Genomic DNA, 21590 nt, shown 5'->3' with positions numbered 1-21590 from the left:
TATTTTTACATGTAGCTTTATTTATTTTTAATAGCACTCTATTAAAATCAGTAGCCTAGGTTTACTATTCCCATTTACAGATGAGATAGTTAGACTCAGAGAGGTATACTGTTAGGTTCCCAATAATTAACATAGTGCAGACAGAATAAATATTCAGAGAATATACGAAGTTTTCAAGTTGACAAGGATTTTGATTAAATAGGGGAGAGAACTCATATATTTAATTTTTACCCCTTCTTCTAGAGATCCATTGGGTTGCAGCTTTTATTTTAGAGATTATTCAACTCCTTTTTCTTAAAATAATTCTTTCCCCGAAATGGTCAAACCTGTGCATATAGGTAGACTCTCAAAAATGTTTGGTACTAAAAAGCATGAACTTGAACAATGTTAATCACTTTAAATTTCACACAGCTCATTGCTAAATGTTTTCTTTATTTTTATACTGATGATCGTGATGAGAATAACAATGAAGCATTCTACATCACAAACATCTGAATTGCCTCCAATATATTTGAAAAACCTATTAAAAGTCCTTTCAAAAATATATTTTTAAAAACAAGTTCTGTTTTTCTTTCTAAGACATTATTGTTCCAAATGAGAAGAGTTTCTGCCAGATTCCTATCATGCACACATTACTATAAACGAACCAGTTAAAAACTTCATGAAATTGCTTTTTTACCAGTCAATGAGAACCAATTGTGAAAAAATCCATTTTTATTTGTTTTTGTTTGTTTTCTTTTTCAGGATTAGTCTTATATTCAGGATTAGTCTTATATTGCCTTCAGTCCCTTTTGCCAAAATAGCTATTGGCACAGGAAACCCAATATTTTAAAAGCTGTATGAACAATGACTATGCCACCGATGAAAGAGAAGAGTATGTTTTTTCATCACTCTCTAGGGGAAAAAAAAGAACTTACCTCCACTAGAGGGAGCTGTAGTTTTCAGGTGTGAAGACCTGAGGCTCACTTTGGAGCTGCAGTTTTGACAATGACTGACCAGGGTCTAGGCACCCTTTACTATACTATCATAGATAAATTACAGTGCTTGCGTGTGGGTGATGAAGAAGACGGATGAGTAGAGAGAGAGGCAGAGGGGGTTGATATTTGACCTGTGCCAAAAGTACAATAAATTAAATATCAGTGTCTAGAAAGAGATATGTTGATCCTTAAACAACCTGGGTCTGAACACTGTGGGTCCACTTTTAAGTGGATTATTATTTTTTTTACATTACAGTACTGTACATGTATTTTCTCTTTCTGATGATTTTCTTATTGACATTTTCTTTTCTCTCATTTATTGTAAGAATGCAATATATGATATATATAACATAGACAATATGTGTTAATAGACAATTTATGTTATAGGTAAATCTTCTGGTCAACAGTAGGCTGTTAGTGGTTAAGTTTTTGGGAAATCAAGTTGTACAAGGATTTTCGACTGCATGGTAGATTGGCGCTCCTAACTTGTGTTGTTCAAGTGTCAACTGGATATTTTAAATATGATTGAGATTGTATATCCAAAACAAGAGTAGTTAATTTAATTTATTGTTCTTGAGATTAAGTAGATAAATAGGATCACGTTGTTTTTTACATGCACGTGCATGGGGATGAGTATTTTCTCAGTGTGAAGTTATTTCCGTGTGAATGTACATCATATCGCATATACCGTGTGCTTGTGACAGATCCTCACTCCCAATCCCGGTTCCACCAGCTCTCTACCTTCTCCATGTTCACACCAGGTAGCAACATGGTTGTGGAAAAAGACATAACTGCATCCACTGATGTCACTTTAAATTAATGAGCACAGTCTTACGTGAGCTCTAGGCACTCTCTAGCAAGTTGAATACATTTCCTGGTGTGTTCGTACTCCCGCTCTGAGACCACTATTGTTGCCTCCTTTCTCCTCTCTTTAATCCTCTAGCACTCCTTCCTCCTCCTTTAATCCCTGTATATGATATTTTCTGTTTCGCTGAAAAAATGAAAGAAATGAAATGATTTATACACATTACTAATCTACCCATATTCTTTCTCTGCCTTCCCTTCTGTTTGGATGAGTTGCCCATTCACGGTTCAGACCAGCTTTTGGTCACACTGGCTCTCATCTTTTCAAGTACAACGCTTTAGCAATGATGCATCCCTGCTCTAATTGGCATCATCCAGTTTTCCACTCCGCTGACTCGTTCTCGTGATCATACAAATATGATGTAATATTATTCTTTTTAAAACAAACAAACAAAAACCTTTAGCACACATATACCCCTAGATACTACTAAATCTGTTTACTTTCAAGCAAAATTTATTAAAATATTTGTCTACATTTGCTATTTATAACTCTTCTCTCCTCCTTCTTCTTCTTTTTTTTTTTTTTAAGATTTTATTCATTTGTTTTAGAGAGAGAGAGAGCATGAGCAGGGGGAAGAGTAGAGGGAGAAGCATACTCCCCACTGAGCAAGGAGCCTGATGCTGGGCTCAACCCCAAGACTCAGATCATGACCTGAGCTGAAGGCAGACCTTAACCAACTGAAGCACCCAGGCACCCCTTATTCCATTAAACCTTATCTAATTAGGCTTTTGTTTCCACCAGTTTTGCAAATCTGCAGAACAGATTTTGTCAAAATCACCAATGACTGTCATGTCAATTTTCAGTGCTCACTTTACTTGACCTATTAGTTCTCATTTAGTGATGTATTGACTCCATTGCTTTCTCCTTAATACATGATCCTACAGGATTTTCTCTTCATTCTCTTCCCGCCTCACTGGCATTCCTTCTCAGTTTCATTTATGGATTCCCTGTCTTCTGAATCTTGGTATGCCCCAGAGTTCAGTTGCCAACACTTCCTTTACACGCTCACTCTTTTGAAGATCTCACCACATGGTTTTAAATGCCATTTATTCTAAGAGCTCCTAACTCTAGACCTCTAGCCTGAACTTCAGCATCACATTTCCACTTGTCCATTCAACTTCATGCAGGTGCCTAATATTCATTTCAAACTCAATATTCCTAAACAGACTCCTTATTCCATAACTCTTCCCCATCTGCTCTTCCCACAGCCTTCATCTCAGTAAATATAATTCTCACAGATGCCTTGGAATATTCTTACACATATTTAGGGGACAACCTTGGGGTCCTCCTTGACTCTTCTTTTTTTTTTTTTAAATCATACTCATGAATCTGTTAACAAATCCTACAATTTACATCTTTGAAGCACATACAGAATCTGACCATTTCTACAACACCCTCTATGACCATCTTGGTCTAAAATGCTACCATTTCTCTCCTTGCTCCAGCCCATTTCTCTCCTTGCTTCTGTCCTAAAATACTATCATTTTTCTACTTGCTTCTATCCTGTTTTAAAAGCACATCAGAGGATCCTATTAAAATACATGTCAGATAATGTCACTTCCATTTTCCAAATCTTCAAATGACCTCCCATTTCTCGCAGACTAAGAGCCATAGTTGTTTTTTTGTTTTGTTTGTTTATTTTATTTATTTTTTTGTTTTGTTTTGTTTTAGAATAGCCCATGAGTCCTTTCTGGAACTTCTCTGAGCCACATCTACAACTTTTCCCTTACTCCCTGAGCTCTGGAATGCTGAACTGATTCAACAAATATTTAGTGAGCCCCTATAATGAGGTCAGCATATTTGAGATACTATGGGCAAAGTAGTAAACAACGTCTGGTGGCTTCCTTGTTTTTCTTCAAACCTACTATACACATTACTGTTAGGTTTGCACTTGTTAGTTCTGTCTAAAACACTCTTTCACCATATGTTCACATGGATGGTTCTTTTCTCCCCTCAGTTCTGTGCGGCAGTAAGGACCTGGCTCATCTTGATTCCTTCTTCTCATCCCACAGTAGTATGCCCTACAATCTTAACTCTCCTTTGTTTTTCTTCATACCATTTATTACTAACTGACATGTTCTACATTTAATTATTTTGTATTTCTATACATGAGAACATATCAAAAATTGTGTGACAACAAAAGACAACAGAAGAGAGAAAAGAAAAACAAATACGTTATTTTTAAAAGCAGGGATATAAATAACATAAATGAAAAACATGAAGATTGTATTTATTGAATTTTTTTTCATTTAAGTATATACAGTTAACTCTTGAACAATTGGGGGTTAGAGATTCTGACTCTTTGTGCAATTGAAAACCTGCAAAGAACTTGTGACCCCCAAAATTTAACTACTAATAGCCTACTGTTGACTAGAAGCCTTACCAATAACATAAAGTCATCTAACACATATTTTCTATACTATGTGTATTATACACTGTATTCTTATAATAAAATAAGCTAGGGAAAAGAAAATCATAAGGAAGAGAAAATTCTTATACAGTTATAAAAATATGATAAATGCTATAAAAAAATCTGCATATAATTAGACCCAAACAGTTCAAACCCATCTTGTTCAAAGGCCAACTGTACATTGTCCTGTTCATATGCCAATATTAAGAAAACAGAATACTGTGTGTATAGCTTTTTGGGGCTCACTTGTGAATAATACTTCTTCATTAACAAAGATGTTCTACTTGGCTTTTAAAAAGACTGATAACAGAGTAGTGCTGAATAAAATCTTTCTGATTGTTTGATTATCAAAATATTATCCAAATTCAAGCAAAGAGTACACAGCCAAAATATTGTCTATGCTAATTAAGAATTGGAGTCCTTGCTGGGAGGATCCAAGTGGCTCTCCACTCTGTTCATGGATAAAAGCCAATCCTAATCTAGCTATTGGCTGTGTTCATCACCCCAAAATGTTTGCAGATAGTCTAATGCAATCAGAGTCTTTATTTTGATGTATATTTGTATTTTGGTTTACTTGTTACAACATGTGATAAATATCTTATATAATTTTCAGCCTTTGTTGTTTAAAGTGGTCATTTTTTCATTAGCAAAACAAAGAGGTAGAAGCCACGTTTTTGAAATAGATTGCTTGTAAGGCTAACATTCATGAAGCTATCCATTTCATTGGAGTTGTATACCTGTAATTTGATAAACCATCACTAACCTGGGATTGGCTTTGAAGTTTCAAAACCTAAGCTTCCTTCTAGTGTTACTACTGTAAGTAATAGATAATAAACTCAATTGTTTCATAATATTATTCCTAAATATTTTAAAATAAAGTTTTAAAAATTACGTTCGTAACACAAAGATCGTGCCAATAGGTTCTAACATATTAATTAGTCTTTTAATGCTCAATGGAAAAAAGCACCCAATTTCTCATCATAGCATTGATATCTTTCAAAACAAACACTCAGTATATCTTTCCAGCCTCCTAACCCATCACTTTCTCTAGTATCTGTGTGGCCAAAGCAAGCACAACTATCACTTATTCTGTAGAATATTTACTGACATTGCTTCCTACTTCCTTCTTCTCAGAATTTACTGTATTTTCGCATAAAATTGTATCAAAACTTCTCTTCTTAATACTAATCACAACCTGCTTTTAATTAGGTGAACTAGAATAAGGTTTTAGCAAATCTTTCTTCCCTACAAAATGGTATGATCTTTGAGAGGAAAAATGACTTCTTAGACCTTTGTCTATTAGAATCTAGCAAAGCGGTTCTCAACCATAGATGATTTTGTCTCCCAGGGGACTTTTGACAATCTCTGGGGTCACTTTTGTTTACCACGACTTGAGGGTGGGGTGAGACTGGCATCTAGTTGATAGAGGCCAATGTTGCTGCTAAACATTCTACAATGCACAGGACAGCTACCACAACAAATGATTATATGGCCCAAATAGTTAATAGTGCCAAGGTTAGTAAATCTTGCTTTGGCATTTGTCCTTATGTGGTTTCTCCCTATATGAAATAAGTTTATCAGTTTTGGGATATCTGAATAGTGTTGCTAAATGCCAACATTTTCTTTGATTTTTTGTATGTTATAAATTTTATTCTACTTTTAAAATATTTATTTATTTATTTGAGAGAGAGAGAGAAAGAGAGAGAGAGACTGTGAGCAGGGGGAAGGGCAGAGGGAGAGGGAGAGAGAATCTCCAGCAGACTCCCTGCAAAGCACAGAGCCTGATGTGGGGCTCGGTCTCACAACTCTGAGATCATGACCTGAGCTGAGATCAAGAGTCAGTTGCTCAACTGACTGAGCCCCCCAGCCACCCCTGTTATAAATTTTAAATTACTATCATTTTCATTTTATTTTACTTTTTTATTTTTAAAAGATTTTATTAATTTGAGAGAGAGAGAGTGAAAGTGAACAGGATGAAGGGCAGAAGGAGAAGCAGACTCCCCCCTGAGCAGGAAGCCCAATGCAGGGCTTGATCCTGGTACTTCGGGATCATGACCTGAGCCAAAGGCAGATGCCCAACCAACTGAGCCACTCAGGCGCTCTCCCCCACCCCCCATCATTTTCATCCTAATAGGACTTCCCAAGATTTAGGACTCTAAGTTTCCAACTTTTCTCTTGCTCTCCCACTTTCTCACCAGCTTGAGTAGAAAAGAAAGAAGAAATTAAGGAAAGATCACACAGTTTTATATTACACGGAGCTAGTTAAAAAAAAAAAAAGTGTGATGGTGTTTTCTGCAATCTGTTGAGCTTTAGGTCTCATTTTGTTTCCATAATGGGATACAACCTCCAGTCTCACTTGCTCCTTTCAGATTGATAATTTCATCTATTTTAGTCCCTTGAAAATTTATCAGACTTCCAGATTAAAAACTTTGAATATGACATAAAAAGAACTTGAAATAAAAATACAAACTGTTGTAATGAATCATGGAACTTTGCATCAAGAACTGGGGATGTACTGTATGGTGACTAATATAGCAAAATAAATATTATTAAAAAAAATACAAACTGTTTTACTAAGACTACTCTAGATGAAGAAACCCTGGAACAAGATTACAACAAGAACATTGTGGAAGGGAGACTTCAGATTTGTGATTTCAGGAAGTAAGGAGAAAGAAGGCAAGAGAAGGCTCTAACTGTTGCTCTCACTTATGCTCTTCTTCCCCCCCAAACCCTTTGCCTACACTTATCGCATTAGTTCATTTTTAGAATTCTGTGTTGCGAGAATTTGTTTCCCTAGTTTACTCTATTTCTCCTCTGTGCCTTGGTGCATACTGGTTATTTTGCTGGAATATCCTTTTAATCTTTGTTTATTTGCCAACTCCTACTGATTCTTCAGGATTATGCTCAGTTTACCTCTAAGAAGCCTTTCCTGATAATCCACACCTCCCAAAGGAGACACAGGTATCCTTCTTAGACACTCCCTTAGCCCTTTGTGTTGTTTACTAACAGAGCGCTGAACACACTGAATTACAATTATTTACTTGTTGACCTCCTCCATGAGGGAAGACTGTGTCTTCCCTTCAGTGTCTAAGTAATTACTTTCTGAACAAATGGATAAAAGAAACAATAAAGAATAAAGTCAGAGAGTTGTTGTGGTCTTTGGAAGTACTGGAAACTGAATTTGGGAGATGCCCAAAACCAAACTTTTTTTTAACCCAACCTTTTAAACCTATGTGAGAATTGAACATGCAAAGAGAGAAAGAAAAATCATTGTGTGGATTTAATTTTACATGGGCCAAAACTTTCTTGTTTGTTCCCCTACTAAATTGCTATTTAGATAAAGTATGGTAAGAATTGCAGTTATTCATATCCCAATATCTCTGTGAAAGAAGTGAGCAAAAACAACAACATGGGGCGCCTGGGTGGCGCAGTCCTTAAGCATCTGCCTTTGGCTCAGGGCGTGATCCCGGAGTTCTGGGATCGAGCCCCACATCAGGCTCCTCCGCTAGGAGCCTGCTTCTTCCTCTCTCTCCCCCTGCTGTTTTCCCTCTCTCACTGGCTGTCTCTCTGTCAAATAAATAAAAATAAATAAATAAATAAAATAAAATCTTAAAAAACAACAACAACAACAACAAATGGTGTATTCTATCTATGACACTAATTATTTGGCAAATTTATGTGAAATGTAAATTATAAGAAAATTGAATAAAATATAAGATTATGAGCAGATTTCCCATAAGTACATTCTCACAAAGGCATTTGTATTAATTATAAAATCTAATCTTGAAAGGAACTTAGGTATCATCTAGACCTTTCCTTTTATCCTACAAAGCAATATCCACAAACACTTGCATGGAAAAACAAGACTTATACTGAGTGGTTGGAAACACTTATAGGAAGAGGAAGTGGCTGAATAATTCTAAACAAGGGAACTGTTCTTAAGAGGATATGCAGCCACCATGCGGTAGCTCAGTGTCAGGCACGGCAAAGGTATTTGATTTCTTATCCTGCTAGTAAGCAACACCTGAGACTAAAACCAAGGAAACATTATAGTAATAGTAGAATATAGATCGTCCTGATGGTCTGAACAGAATAGTTTAAGTCCTCAGAAAAATTTCTTGCTCCTGAGTGTAGATGAGAAAGTGGGTCCAAGTGAGGGGCTGACCCCTTCCACTGACCTGTTCTTAAACACGCAGTATAGGAGTCGTTTGTCCCAAGCACAGTGGTGATGAGCTATGATTAAAATATGGAAAAGCCAAAAGCGAGCATGGTGTAAATGTGGTAAAACCTCATGTTGTTTTCTGTAAGTAATCATGACTCCTGGAAGCTCAGCCCACAACATCTCCGTGTAGAGCCTGGGAGATTTCATGTGGAGAGCCTGGCCCTCGCACCAGCAGTACTTTCTGAAATCTCTGAGACAGACGTGAGCTTTTCAAGGAATGTCATCGCTCAAGGAGAATCACAACAGTCATCTATGAATGAAAAGAAGATACCAGCTGAAGAAAACAATCCTATTTTGAGGTGGAGGAAAGAAAGGCAGTTGGGAAGACTGAAACAGAAAATAAATTAGGTTTTTATTTTTTATTTTTCGTTTTCACATTGAACTAGGTTTTAAAGCGGAAAAATATAATAATACCCAAATGTTGATAATTATAACTTCATTTCATGATTTTATTGCACTAGGTAGTCAAAGAACAGCATTTCTAACAAAATATTGCCTTAGCTTGGTTAATTTTGAAATAGGCAAAGAAAGCAAGGATCGAGATATTGGCTATTGGCTATATGGTGTGTTGGTAGTATGGTCTGATTCAAAGAATATCAACGGTTGATACAAGTGAATTTTGATGTCAGCAGAGCAAAACGTATTATCACCTAGGACTTGGCCACATAAGGGAAGAAATCTAGGAAATAGAGTTTATATGAAGTTTACTTTCCCTTATGGGAAAAGTATATATTCCTTCATAAAACAAATGTTCTTTTTACTGGCATAAAAGGCAATATAAACGTTTAGCCACGTTGGGTAAAGCGAAGTCTATAAGACTATCTTAAAATTGATGGTATTTTTTCCAGACTTTTTCTAAACTGTAATAGGAAATATTACAGGATTTTTCTTTTCTATTTAAAAAAAAAAAAGGTGTTCTGAAGTTAAACTTATCAAAACAAGAACAAAATTTTCAATAGCAGTATGAAAGTTGCAGCTTTTTGTGTAACTGAAAGAGGAATGAGACAGTTTCAACTCCAACATGTCATTACTCCAATCCTTGCTAACTGAAAATCTAATGGGCCCATTAGAGAATTGAGGTTTCAGGATAAACTATTGTCCTAAATCTGGACACACAAGTGAATATGGAGAGTCACGGTTAATATACACTTGCCTGGAGAAACAAACAAACAAGCCAGTAAGAACACTTAAATGGTAATCTTGACATAATTCTGGAGGGAAAGTATGAACTAGCATGACAGTTAGAAATTCTGCGGACTACAGTCTTATAGGGTCTTTCACATTTTCATGGGCTTTACTTTCAGAAACCTTTTAATATTCTTATGGTAAGGATCTGACAAAGATAACTTCTTGGCTCTGGCAGGGGTAAGGAAAGAGTAATCATAGGGAAATATGTTCTATATAATGTGTTATATTTATATAATGTGTTCTACTCTCCAGAAAGAAAGTAGTTTGCCAGAGCCCTAGCTCACCTGCGGGAAGGAATTCCTACCCACTTCAACCTCCTGTAGTCTTACTGACTCACCTAAGGAGAAATATATCACCACAAAAATACCAGTGAAAGTCAAAGCCAAGAGACAAGGCCCACTAGAAGACTGAGCTTTAATTATAAAATTATAGAAAGCTTCATCTGTCCCACATTGTAGCACCACGTCAGCAGAGCATCAGTATAAGAGTGAGTTATAGATCAAAGAATGGAAAGACACAGACTTTCTCTGAGGAGGAGTGCACAGGAAGCACAAATTCAAGAATGGAGAAAAAGTAAAAACACTACGAGCATTTAAAAGTTCTGGCCCCAAACATCAAACACTGAACACAGCTCAGCTCCTATCTAGTAAATATACACTTTTGCACTGATAGTCTATTTATTTCACTTCCCATTACCCAATCTATGTCTTTATTTCAACAACGACAACAAAATTATAAGGCATCCCCCAAAAAGGCATTGCAAGGCATGCAAAGAATACACACAGTCTGAAGAGACAAAACAAACTACAAAATTAGACTGAGATATGATACAGATGTTGGAATCACCAGACAGGGAATGTAAAATAGCAATGATTAGTATGTTAACGGCTGTAATGTAAAAAGCAGGCAATAGGAAAAAATCAAGGGTATGAAAGCAGAAAGATGTAAATTCTAAGGGATCACAAAAGAACATGCTACATTTATAAAAAACTAACAGAAAAGAATACCTTTGATAGATTCATCAGTAGACTAGACATAGCTAAGGAAAGAAGCAGTGAGCTTGAGGATGGGTCCATAGAAACTTCCCACGCTCACATGCAAACAAACAAACAAACAAAAAGAAAGAAAGAAAGAAAAGAAAGGAAAAGAAAAGAAAAGAAAAAGAAAAGCCCCAGAAGACAATATTCAAGAAATATGTGATAACTTTAAAAAGGTATAACATATATGTAATAATAATAAGAGACAACGAAGCAGAAGAAATGTTTAAAATAAGAAAAGCAAAAGTGAACATCTAGCAAAATAAACACCAAAAAATCTGAATGTTTGCATATGATATTCAACTGCAGAAAACCATAGACAAAGAGGAAATCTTAAAAGAAACCAGAGAAATGAAAAACGTTCTTTATATAGAAACAAGTATGAGAATTATAGTGGGCTTATAGTCAGAAACCATGCAAACAAGAGAGTTGAGTGAACTATTTAAAATGTTGAAAAAATCCCCCCCCCACACATAGAATTATATATCCAGTCAAATAATCCAAAAATAGAAGGAAAAAGACTAAGATAAACAAAAAACTCCAGGAAACAGACCATTCCTGCAAGAGGTGTTCAAGAAAAATGTTTCAGGGAGAAAGAAATGATATAGGTCAACAACATGGTTCTCCATAAGGAAAAGAAGAATGTCAAAGAAGAAATATATGAAGGTAAAGTAAAATCTTTTATTTTTCTCATTCTTAATTGATCTAGTAGATAAATATTTGTTCAAAATGGTAATAGTAACAATGTTTTGGGTGATTATAGGATATGGATAAGGGAAATGAATGGTAGCAATGTCAAAAAATGGGAGGGAGGAACTGGGAATATTCTGTTACAAGTCATCTGCACTATATGTGAAATACTATAGCATTATGTGAAGGTAGACTTAGACTAGTTGAAAATGTATATTGGAAACTCTAGTGAAACACTAAAAGATTCTTTTAAAGTATAGTTGATATGATAAAAAATTAGATAAATGGAATTATATAAAATACTCAAACCCAGAGAAGATGGATAAAGAAGAGATGGGAGGAAGAAACAAAGAGGAAATACAGTTAATGGAAAACACAAATGTGTTAGTATTAATCTGACTCTATTAATAAACATTTAAATATAAATGGCCTAAATATGTCAATTAAATGGCAGAGATTGTCAATCTATAACCATACCGGACTCACCTATATGGTGTATACAAGAAACTACTTCAGATATAAAGACTTTGAGATATACTTCTAGTTGAGTTTGTTTTCAACTAGTTTATCAACCCATATCCAAGTCAATAAACTGGAGAGCATGAAGAAAATGAAATAGGTATACATCTAATACAATATATGCAGGATCAATATGCAAAAAAACTAGAAAACACTGATGAAGAAATAAAAGAGCATCTCAATAAATTGAGAGATATTCCATGTGTGTGGATTAAAGAACTCAATATAGTTAACATGGCAATTTTTCTCAATATGATCTATACCAGGTCTTTTTTTTTTTTTTAAGTTAACTCTATGCCCAATATGGGACTTGAACTCAAAACTCTGAGATCGAAAGTATCATGCTGTACTGATTGAACCAGCCAAGGGCTCCTTCTCCACTTGATCTATAGACTCAATTCAAGCCATACCATTTCCAAGCAAGTGATATAAATATCAACAAACTACTTCTAACATTTATGTATTAAAGGAAAATACCTATGGGGCGCCTGGGTGGCACAGCAGTTAAGCGTCTGCCTTCGGCTCAGGGCGTGATCCCGGCCTTCTGGGATCGAGCCCCACATCAGGCTCCTCCGCTGGGAGCCTGCTTCTTCTTCTCCCACTCCCCCTGCTTGTGTTCCCTCTCTCACTGGCTGTCTCTCTCTTTGTCGAATAAATAAAAAAAAATAAAAAATAAAGGAAAATACCTAGAGTAGCCAGCACAATACTGAAGAACAAATTTGGATGATGAACACTTTGTGTATTAGTTTTCTCTTGCTTTTATAACAAATTACCAGAATCTGGGGGGCTTAAAGCAATGTACGGTTGACCTTTGAACAACATAGGTTTGAACTGCACAGGTCCACTCACATGCAGACTTTTTACAGTACAATACTGTAAATGTGTTTTCTCTTCCTTATGATTTACTTAATAATATCTTATTTTCTCCAGCTTACTTTATTGTAAGAGTACAGTATAAACACTTATAACAGAGAAAATATGTATTAATTGACTGTTTATATTATCAGTAAGGCTTCTGGTCAACAGTAGGCTGTAGTTTAGTTTTTGGTGAATCACAGTTATATGCAGTTTTTTGACTCTGTGTGGAGTTAGCACCCTAACCCCTGCTATGTTCAAAGGTCAACCGTGTTTATGTTGTCTTAGAGTTCTGGAGGTCAGTAGTCCCAAATGGGTCTTGCTGGGCTAACATCAAGCTGTGTTCCTTTTGAAGATGCTAGAGGGAAATTCATTTCCTTGCTTTATCCAGCTTGTAGTAAATGCCCGAATCCTTAGATCGTGGCCTTTTCTTTTTTCAAAGCTAGCAATTTTTGGTCAATTCATTCACAAGCTGCATCACTCTGACACTACCACTTCAGTCTCCCTCTTACACTTATAAGGACCCTTGTATTAACATTAGGTACCTCCAGATAGCGTAGGATAATCTCCTCATCTTAAATTCACCTGATTTTTGACTTTTTTGTTAAGGAATTGCAAATGTCTTTGTGTTTCTTTTTGTTAACAGCTTTATTAAGGCATAATTAATATTTTAAAACATCACATATTTATATAAATTGATGAATTTGGACATGTGCATACACCTGTGATACCATCACCACAATTAAAATAAACATATTCACCATCTTTTAAAGTTTTCTTGAGTCCCTGTGTTTTCTTGTTTGTATGTTTGCTTGTTTTGTTTGTAGTAAGAGCACTTAATATGAGATATAACCTCCTAACTAGTTTTTAAGTATATAATACTGTATTGTTAACTACAAGTACTATGCTATACAGCAAATCTCTAGAATTTACACATCCTGTATAATTGTGACTTTATACTTATTGAACAATAAATTCTCATTTCCCCCTCACTATTCTATTTTCTGCTTCTGTATGTTTGACTATTTTATATACTGCATATAAGTAGAATCATGCAGTAATTGTCCTTCTTTTCACTTAGCATGATGTCTTCCAGGTCCATCCATGATATCACAAATGACATCAACCTTTTATAAGGCTGAATAATATTCCACTGTATGTATATGCAACATGTTCTTTATCCATTAATCTATCAGTGAACATTTGGGTTGTTCCCTTATCTTGGGTATTGTGAACAATGCTTCAATGAACGTGAGAGTGAGGATATCTCTTCGAGATCCTGATTTCAATTCTTTTGAATATATATCCAGAAGTGGGATTGCTGGAACATATGATAGTTCTATTTTTAATTTTTTGAGAAGCCTCCATACTGTTTTCTAACATTTGTTATTGCTTGTCTTTTTGAAGATAGCCATTATAACAGATGTAAGGTGATATCTCATTGTGGCTCTGATTTTCATTTCCCTGGTGATCAGTGATATTGAGCACCTTTTCTTGTGTCTCTTAGCCATCTGTATGTCTTCTTTAGAAAAATATCTATTTTTTAAAAGATTTTATTTATCTGTTTGAGAAAGAGAGAGAGCCCACGCGGGGAGAGGGGCCAAGGGAAAGCAGGCTCCCCACTGAGCAGGGAGCACAACTCGGGGCTCAATCTCAGGACCTTGGCATTATGACCTGAGCCAAAGGCAGATGCTTAGCCGGCTGAGCCACCCAGGTGCCCTGAAAAATATCTATTCAGATCTTCTGCCATTTTAAAAATAGAATTGCTTGTTTTGTTTTGTTTGTTGCTATTTAGTTATATGCATTCTTTATATATTTTTTATAATATATCTGTTACTCATGAAAGTAAAATTGATAAGTTGAACAGAAGAAATTCTGTTTTGTAAGTGATACTATAAAGAGAATGAAAAAACAAACCATAGACTGGAAGTAAATATCTGCAAAACACATATCCGATAAAGGAATAAAGTACTAATATTTAAAATATGCAAAGAACTCTTAAAACTCAACGATAAGAAAACAAGTAAAAATGATTTAAAAAGCCTAAATAGTACTTCAGTATAGAAAATGATTTAAAAAGCCTAAATTCCACTTCAGTGGAAAAAATAGGCGGAAAATAAGCACATGAGAAGATGCTCAATATCATTTGTCATGAAGAATTGCAAATTTAGACAATAAGGTACCATTGTACAAATATTAGAATGGCTCAAATCCCCAATTCTAACAATACCAATTGCTGGCAAGAATGTAGAGCAACAAAAATACTCATTCATTGCTTATGAGGATACAGAATAGTACAGCCACTAGGGAAGATAGTCTCAAACTTTCTTACAAAGCTAAATATGGTCTTATGAACTAGCAATTGCACTCCTAGGTTTTTATCCAAGTTATTTGAAAGCTTATTTCCACACAAGGACCTGCATACAAGTGTTTAAATCAGCTGTATTCAAAACTGCCCCAAACTGGTTACAATAAAGACGTCCTTCAGTAGGTGACTGGATTACCAACCTGTTATACATTCATATCATGTAATAGTATTTAGTGATAAAAAATGTGCTATCACCCCCCCCCCCACAAATACATGGAAAAATCTTTAGTGCATATTGTTTAGTTAAAGCTAGTATGAACCAGATACTTAATATACGATTCCAATTATATGACATTCTGGATAAGCAAAAATAGAGACAATAAACAGATCAGTATTTGTCAGGAATTATACCATTGGAGAGGCAGGGTAGTTTGAAGAGTGAAACACAGGATTATTTCAGATAATGAAAGTATTCTGTATGATACTGTAATGTTGAGTAAATAACACCATACATTTGTCAAACCCTTTAGAATCTTGTAGCACAAAATGTGAACCTCATTATATACAAATTAAAAAAAAATTGGGAAGTTGAATGATACAAGGATAGAATGCAGAATTGACAAAACAATCTAATCATTTGAAACACTCATGTGAAACGACCTCAGTGAAGGGGTGGAAAATAGGCTGCATGCCTAATAACTCCATAAATGAACGGATTTTAAAAGGACCAAATGCAAGAGAAACTGTACAGTAACACTGCAGTCTAATGATGAACCTATTTCCTCCTGGGGATCATGTGAACAGCTGTGAACTGCTTGTGTTAGTTTCTAGAGGCGGCCATAACAAGTACCACACACTGTAGCTTCACTTACAGAAATTAACTGTCTCACAGTTCTGGAGACCCAAAATCTGCAATCGCTGTGTACTTTGGGCTATGTTCACTCTGAAGGCAGTAGGAAAGGTTCTGCTCTAGGTCTCCCCTAGATCCTGGTAGCTCCTTAGCTTGTAGCAGGGAGAACACGGTGTTTGTTGAAGGAGATCATTGAGAAGACATGTTCAGCATTGACCTACAAGCTGGACCTCGGCAATCAAAGGCTTCTCACTCCCTCCCCTGTCCTTTGAATGCATATCCTGCCCATCATTCCCACAGTGGGAGCTTTCTTTAAGCACACAGCCTTGAGAGAGCAATGTGTTGTTGAGACCATCTGAATGGTATATGTGACTGAACCCAATTAAAGCCTCCATATCAATTTTTTTAAGGTTCTAGTGGGAAGATGTAGAGATCTACTCATCTCGTGGCTGCTCAAGACAACCCTGGTAAGTTCCATTGTTCCCTGCCACCTACCAATTTAGAGTAAGCCTCTTTCTTCGATCTCTCCCTACGCTCAGCTCCGTGTGCTGTGGTCAGTTTCAGATTTCACCTGGGAAGCTTCTGAGGTTTTAAACCAACAGTGCTCTCTTTATGTGCTTATCTCGCCCAAATTTCCCCTCTTTGTAAGAATCCTAGTCATATTGAATTAGGGGACCACCTGGGGGGGGTTCAGTTTGGTTTGATTTGAAGAACTAAAATTATGATACAAACCTAACTGAAGAACATTCTACAACATTTCTGATCAATACTTCTCAAAGCTTGTCAAAAGTGTCAAAGTAATCAATAAGAAAAGTCTGAGAAATGATCAGAACCCAGAGGAGCCTAAGGGGACATGACAAATATACTGCGTCACCATGGATGGGTTCCCAGAACGTAAAAAGGATGTTATATAAAAACTAAGAAAATCTGAATAAAGTATAGAATTTTAATTAATAATAATATATCAAAATTAGTTAATTATGTATAACTGAAGTACCATACTAATATAAATTGCTAATGATAGGGGAAACTGGGCATGTAATACACAAAACTTCTGTACTATCTTAACAATTTTTCTGTAAATCTAAAATTATTCTAAAATAAAAAATTAATTATTTTTTTAAAGGAATGAATTGTTTGCCTTAGGCCTATAACCTACTCTTTCATCCTAAATCCTTTTTCTCTAAGGCAATTAAAGATAATTGCCTTATATATTTTTACAGCCTAGTTACTATTTAGGAGATATAAATTCATGATTTTCACCTTTGTAACTTTATTAAATTTGAAAGTTAATGTTATTTTTACTCCTTAGATGCAGTTTCTCTTTTGTAGTGAAATAACCTCCTTATTATTTCAAGAAATGAATTTTTTCCTTGCTTTTTTGCTAACTAGGTATTTGACGTAGACAAATCACTTAACACTGAAGAAGTGATTGGCAGACTTTTCACTTACCTTTTACTATTTCTTTATTTAAATCCTATACATATACACATTCAAATAGTATATACTAAAAATTAACTAGTTTCATATATATTTGCCTTCACGAAATCATCATGATATAAATTCAGCTATTGCAAAGAATCTTGGAATTTTATTTATTTTAAATAATGTGGAATTTCCGATAGGAAGGAGTCCACAGACCCCAATCAAGAAACTACAGTACTGGGGCACCTGGGTGGCTCAGTCGTTAAGCATCTGCCTTCAGCTCAGGGCGTGATCCCTGCGTTCTGGGATCAAGCCCCACATCGGGCTCCTCTGCTGGAAGCCTGCTTCTTCCTCTCCCACTCCCCCTGCTTGTGTTCCCTCTCTCGCTGGCTGTCTCTCTCTGTCAAATAAATAAATGAAATCTAAGAAAGAAAGAAAGAAAGAAAGAAAGAAAGAAAGAAAGAAAGAAAGAAAGAAAGAAAGAAAGAAAGAAACTACAGTATTAAATGACCTCAAATTCAATAGTTCTACTAAATAAATGATTGTATTTAGACTCATGAATCCCAACATAGTCAAATACCTTTTTAATGCATCTGAGTTGCTGGAGGTCCTTTAGCTTTGTGACTCTGATATTTACTCATCTAGCTGTTCATTTATTCAGCAGCTACTTGAGTCTCCTCATGCTGAGGAGAGTGGTAGGTGCTAGGGATATAAAGATGAAAAGACATAGTTCTTGCCCTGTGGTCAAAGTTTACACACAGAATAATAATAATAATAATAATAGTGATAATAATAATAATAAAACATTTATACGTGGCCATTTGATTCCTGCATGATTATTTAGAAGTTTCTAAAGTCATTAAGAAAGCAAGTTAAGAAACTACATTTGCAACGAGCAGGAAAACAAAAAAATCCTCTTCCATGATTAGTGAGTTGTTTTTTTTTTTATTTATGGCAGCAGGGTCTCATGTCAGTGATATTTTTAGAAGTGGGGCTGAAAGAAAAAAATATATAAATAAAAGAAAAATTCTCAAGCCAAAAGGGAAGAGCTGAGGGCATGCATGTATCAAACCTTCCATTTAATCTTCCTGAGACACAGGTTCCCAAGACACAGTCCTCTCCTTCAATAACCCTTTTATAAAGTAAGTGCTTAACAAATATTCTTTTACTATACTAAAAGAGTAGCCTTTAAATGACTCTCCTATGTATAATAAATTTAAGCACGATTAGAATTTCTACTGGATTCAAAGGTAGGATTTCTCTTTTATTTGTTATCTGGACCCAGGTGTTACCAATCAAAGTCCTGGTTATTTTTTTCTCTGATTAGTTGATCTAGTTTTAATTAAATACACTGTTAATATGTAAAATTAAGTGTTTTAATTTTCTCAAGACATTAAAAGAAAAATATTATTTTCTATTAAAGTAATTAGATATATTTATTATAATATAATCCTTTCAACTTGAAAATATTTTAGTATATTTACAGCACTAACTGTAGCAACATCATTATGTTCTAATAATAGTAAGAAGAATGATCACTTTCTAGATATTTCTGTTTTTATTTTTAAATTAATAGCTCAATAAAATCGTATCCTGTTTGGGTTCACTGTTATGTCACTTTTACTATAGTGAAATAATAGCTAGTGTTTTTACTTAAGTGGGCAAAACTTCCAAAATACAATTACTTTTAATCTCATAAAGACATTTTACAAAAATTAGATGAATTATCTTCCTTTGCATTTCTGCTTCTAAATTGATCATATGTCAATTATATATAGCTAGAATAAATATATGCCTAATATAAAATTCATTATATTTTTGATATCATAATATACCAAAACTTTCAAATTTACACATATATTTATTAATCTTATCATAGAACATTACTATGACCAAGAATCACAAGTAATGTTATTTCAATACCCTGTCTTACGAACACCTTATTTTCTCAAAATACATAAGGAAAAATATAGCATGGTCGAAAATTGAGTTCTAACTTGTAGAGATTTTTATTTTTATCATGGAAAAAAATATGTCATTGGAAAGGAAACAAGGCATAGATCATAGTTAACTAAAAAATTATTCAGTAAATCCCAAATTCTAGCCACATGCTTCTTTGCAGAATAAGTTAACTACACTGAATATATTCCTTACTCCATTACCTTAATCTTGAGGAGTAACTGGAGTCAAAATTAATGTGACTGTATTGTCAGTTTGTCTACTTAACCGGATCTGAAAATCAAATTTCGCATAACCCCTTGTATTGGTAGGAATTTAATAGATACTTATTAATGTGATAGTAATCACTTCCTTCTACTTTAAACCTTCATTTTATTTTTCAGGAATGTGTTCATAAATATTAAACTGGTTTAAGAACTTAACCAGTGAATTTGAAGAAATTCACTTTCTTTTAATTTTTATTTTTAAAAATTAAAAAAAATGTCATTGAATTTATTCTCTTCCTTTGTTTCATGACTATCTTCGTTGTTCATGCGGTGCTGGCCTTTGTTCTCACTCCCTTGTTACTTCAGCAGAGTTTCTCTCTCCCATTCCAATTTGGTCATTCAATCCAGTTATACACGCTCCTGGACAAGATCCGTGATACCATTTTTAGAGGAAAAACATTCTCTGGTTCATTCATTTTCTATGAAACCTGGTTTAGTGCTACTTATTTCTGGAATAAATCTCCTGTTTATCTGTGGACAAAATGCTCTGCTCTTGAAATTTTTGTCCCTCTTCCTTTGCATTTGAACTTTTTATTCTGCCTCACAGATTTGCGCACTGAACCCATGTCTCTTATAATGCAGTCCCTTGAAAAGCCAAACTCTACTCAATCTTTAAAAAGGAAAGCAGTATTTATTTTTGGTAGTGTGAAGTTTCACTGATTCCCATATCAAGAAAATCATATACGTAAAATGATTGTAGAAAATGTGGAATGTAGTGTTTTCTTTGGGGACTATTGAGGGATTTCAGTAGAAGAATGGTCATTGTTTCATTTGAAAAGTGAATTCTTGAACCTTTAAAATTTATGACTGCAGCTATGTACAATAGATTGTGAGTAAAACAGATTCAATTTCAGTGCCTATAAAGGTGAAAAATATTCTCCCCCCTAGGCATACATATTTTCTCTGCTGGGTTTCATTGAAAGCTGACTTTTTGTGAAAAAAAAAAAATAGCAGGCTAGAGTTATGATTTCAATAATATAAAACTTTGTGGGCAATTTTAGGTGAATTTGCTCCTCTGTACATCTTTTTGATTACATGTCCCATTATATTCCAAGATTAATAAGATAGTAAAAAGAATTAATGTATCTAATTTGATAATTTTGGGGAGACAAAAATAAAATGTCTGTAATTACCAGCATGGATTTTTGTTATTTTCTTTGTATGTTCTCTTCTGGATATTCTCTTTGTAACTTTCCACAGTCCTATTTAGACCAGGTATGCAGATCGTTCTAACAGCTTTATTGAAGGAAAAAAAAAAAAAGGTTTTACTTTCATTCTAGTCTGAAGTATCTATCTGTTCAACATACTATAAACAGAAATCTACTATCAAAGTTTCCTCTGAGAATAATGTTTTTCTCACTTGATTTAAAAACCATTTTTTATAACCTCTGTCCACTCATCTGTTCAGTTGGTTTTAAATAATTTTCAAGAAAATGCTTCCAAGTTTCCCTGTATCACATAATGACACTATTTTTTTTTTCTGAAGAGAGCACAAATTTAGGTTATTTATTTTGATAATAAGTATACAACTACAAGGGATCTTATAGCACTTAATTTTATATTTATGTGTAATTATATATTTGATAATAAGTAGATAGGTTTATTTTTCCCAATGGCTTAATATACCTTCCAGTGGAAAACTAATTTTTTCTGCATTGATTAATTTTCCTAAATAATATATTATAATCTACATAAAGGCAAAATCCTCCATACATCTAAAAATCTTTCCCATTTATCACTGGGCGTATAGTTGGCCCATGCTGAATAAATGTGAATGAATAGGAGACTATATAGCAATGAAGAAACCCTTATCCAATCTACTAGAAGAGACATGAAGACATGTGGTCAGTGATCAAGAACTGTAGGCAACACTATCAGGGTAATTCTCCAAAAAGATTAAGATTTAGGCAGGAATGTTATAGCAATAGTGGGTTCGTCTTGGAAGGGGTGGGTGGCATCAGTACTTTAGATCCTTACAAGAGTCACCATTTGAGAACCATAATTAATAAATTGATCATC

The 21590-nt window shown here is 34.7% G+C and overlaps 1 long non-coding RNA gene across 2 annotated transcripts in view; it reads left to right on the top strand.

The window, feature by feature from the left end:
- The window catches only part of LOC123793626 (uncharacterized), a 134364-nt gene that overhangs the window by 47232 nt on the left and 65542 nt on the right, over positions 1–21590 (top strand). For both annotated transcript variants that reach the window (XR_006780041.2, XR_015722997.1), the window contains exon 3: positions 16332–16388. This is a non-coding gene — a long non-coding RNA (uncharacterized LOC123793626). The remainder of the gene's footprint in view (positions 1–16331; positions 16389–21590) is intronic.

The sequence above is a fragment of the Ursus americanus genome, chromosome 35, assembly GCF_024610735.1.
Source record: "Ursus americanus isolate L20-20 chromosome 35, mUrsAme1.1.p, whole genome shotgun sequence".
Classification (NCBI taxonomy): Eukaryota; Metazoa; Chordata; class Mammalia; order Carnivora; family Ursidae; genus Ursus; species Ursus americanus.
This window is presented reverse-complemented; position numbering and strand designations above follow the sequence as displayed.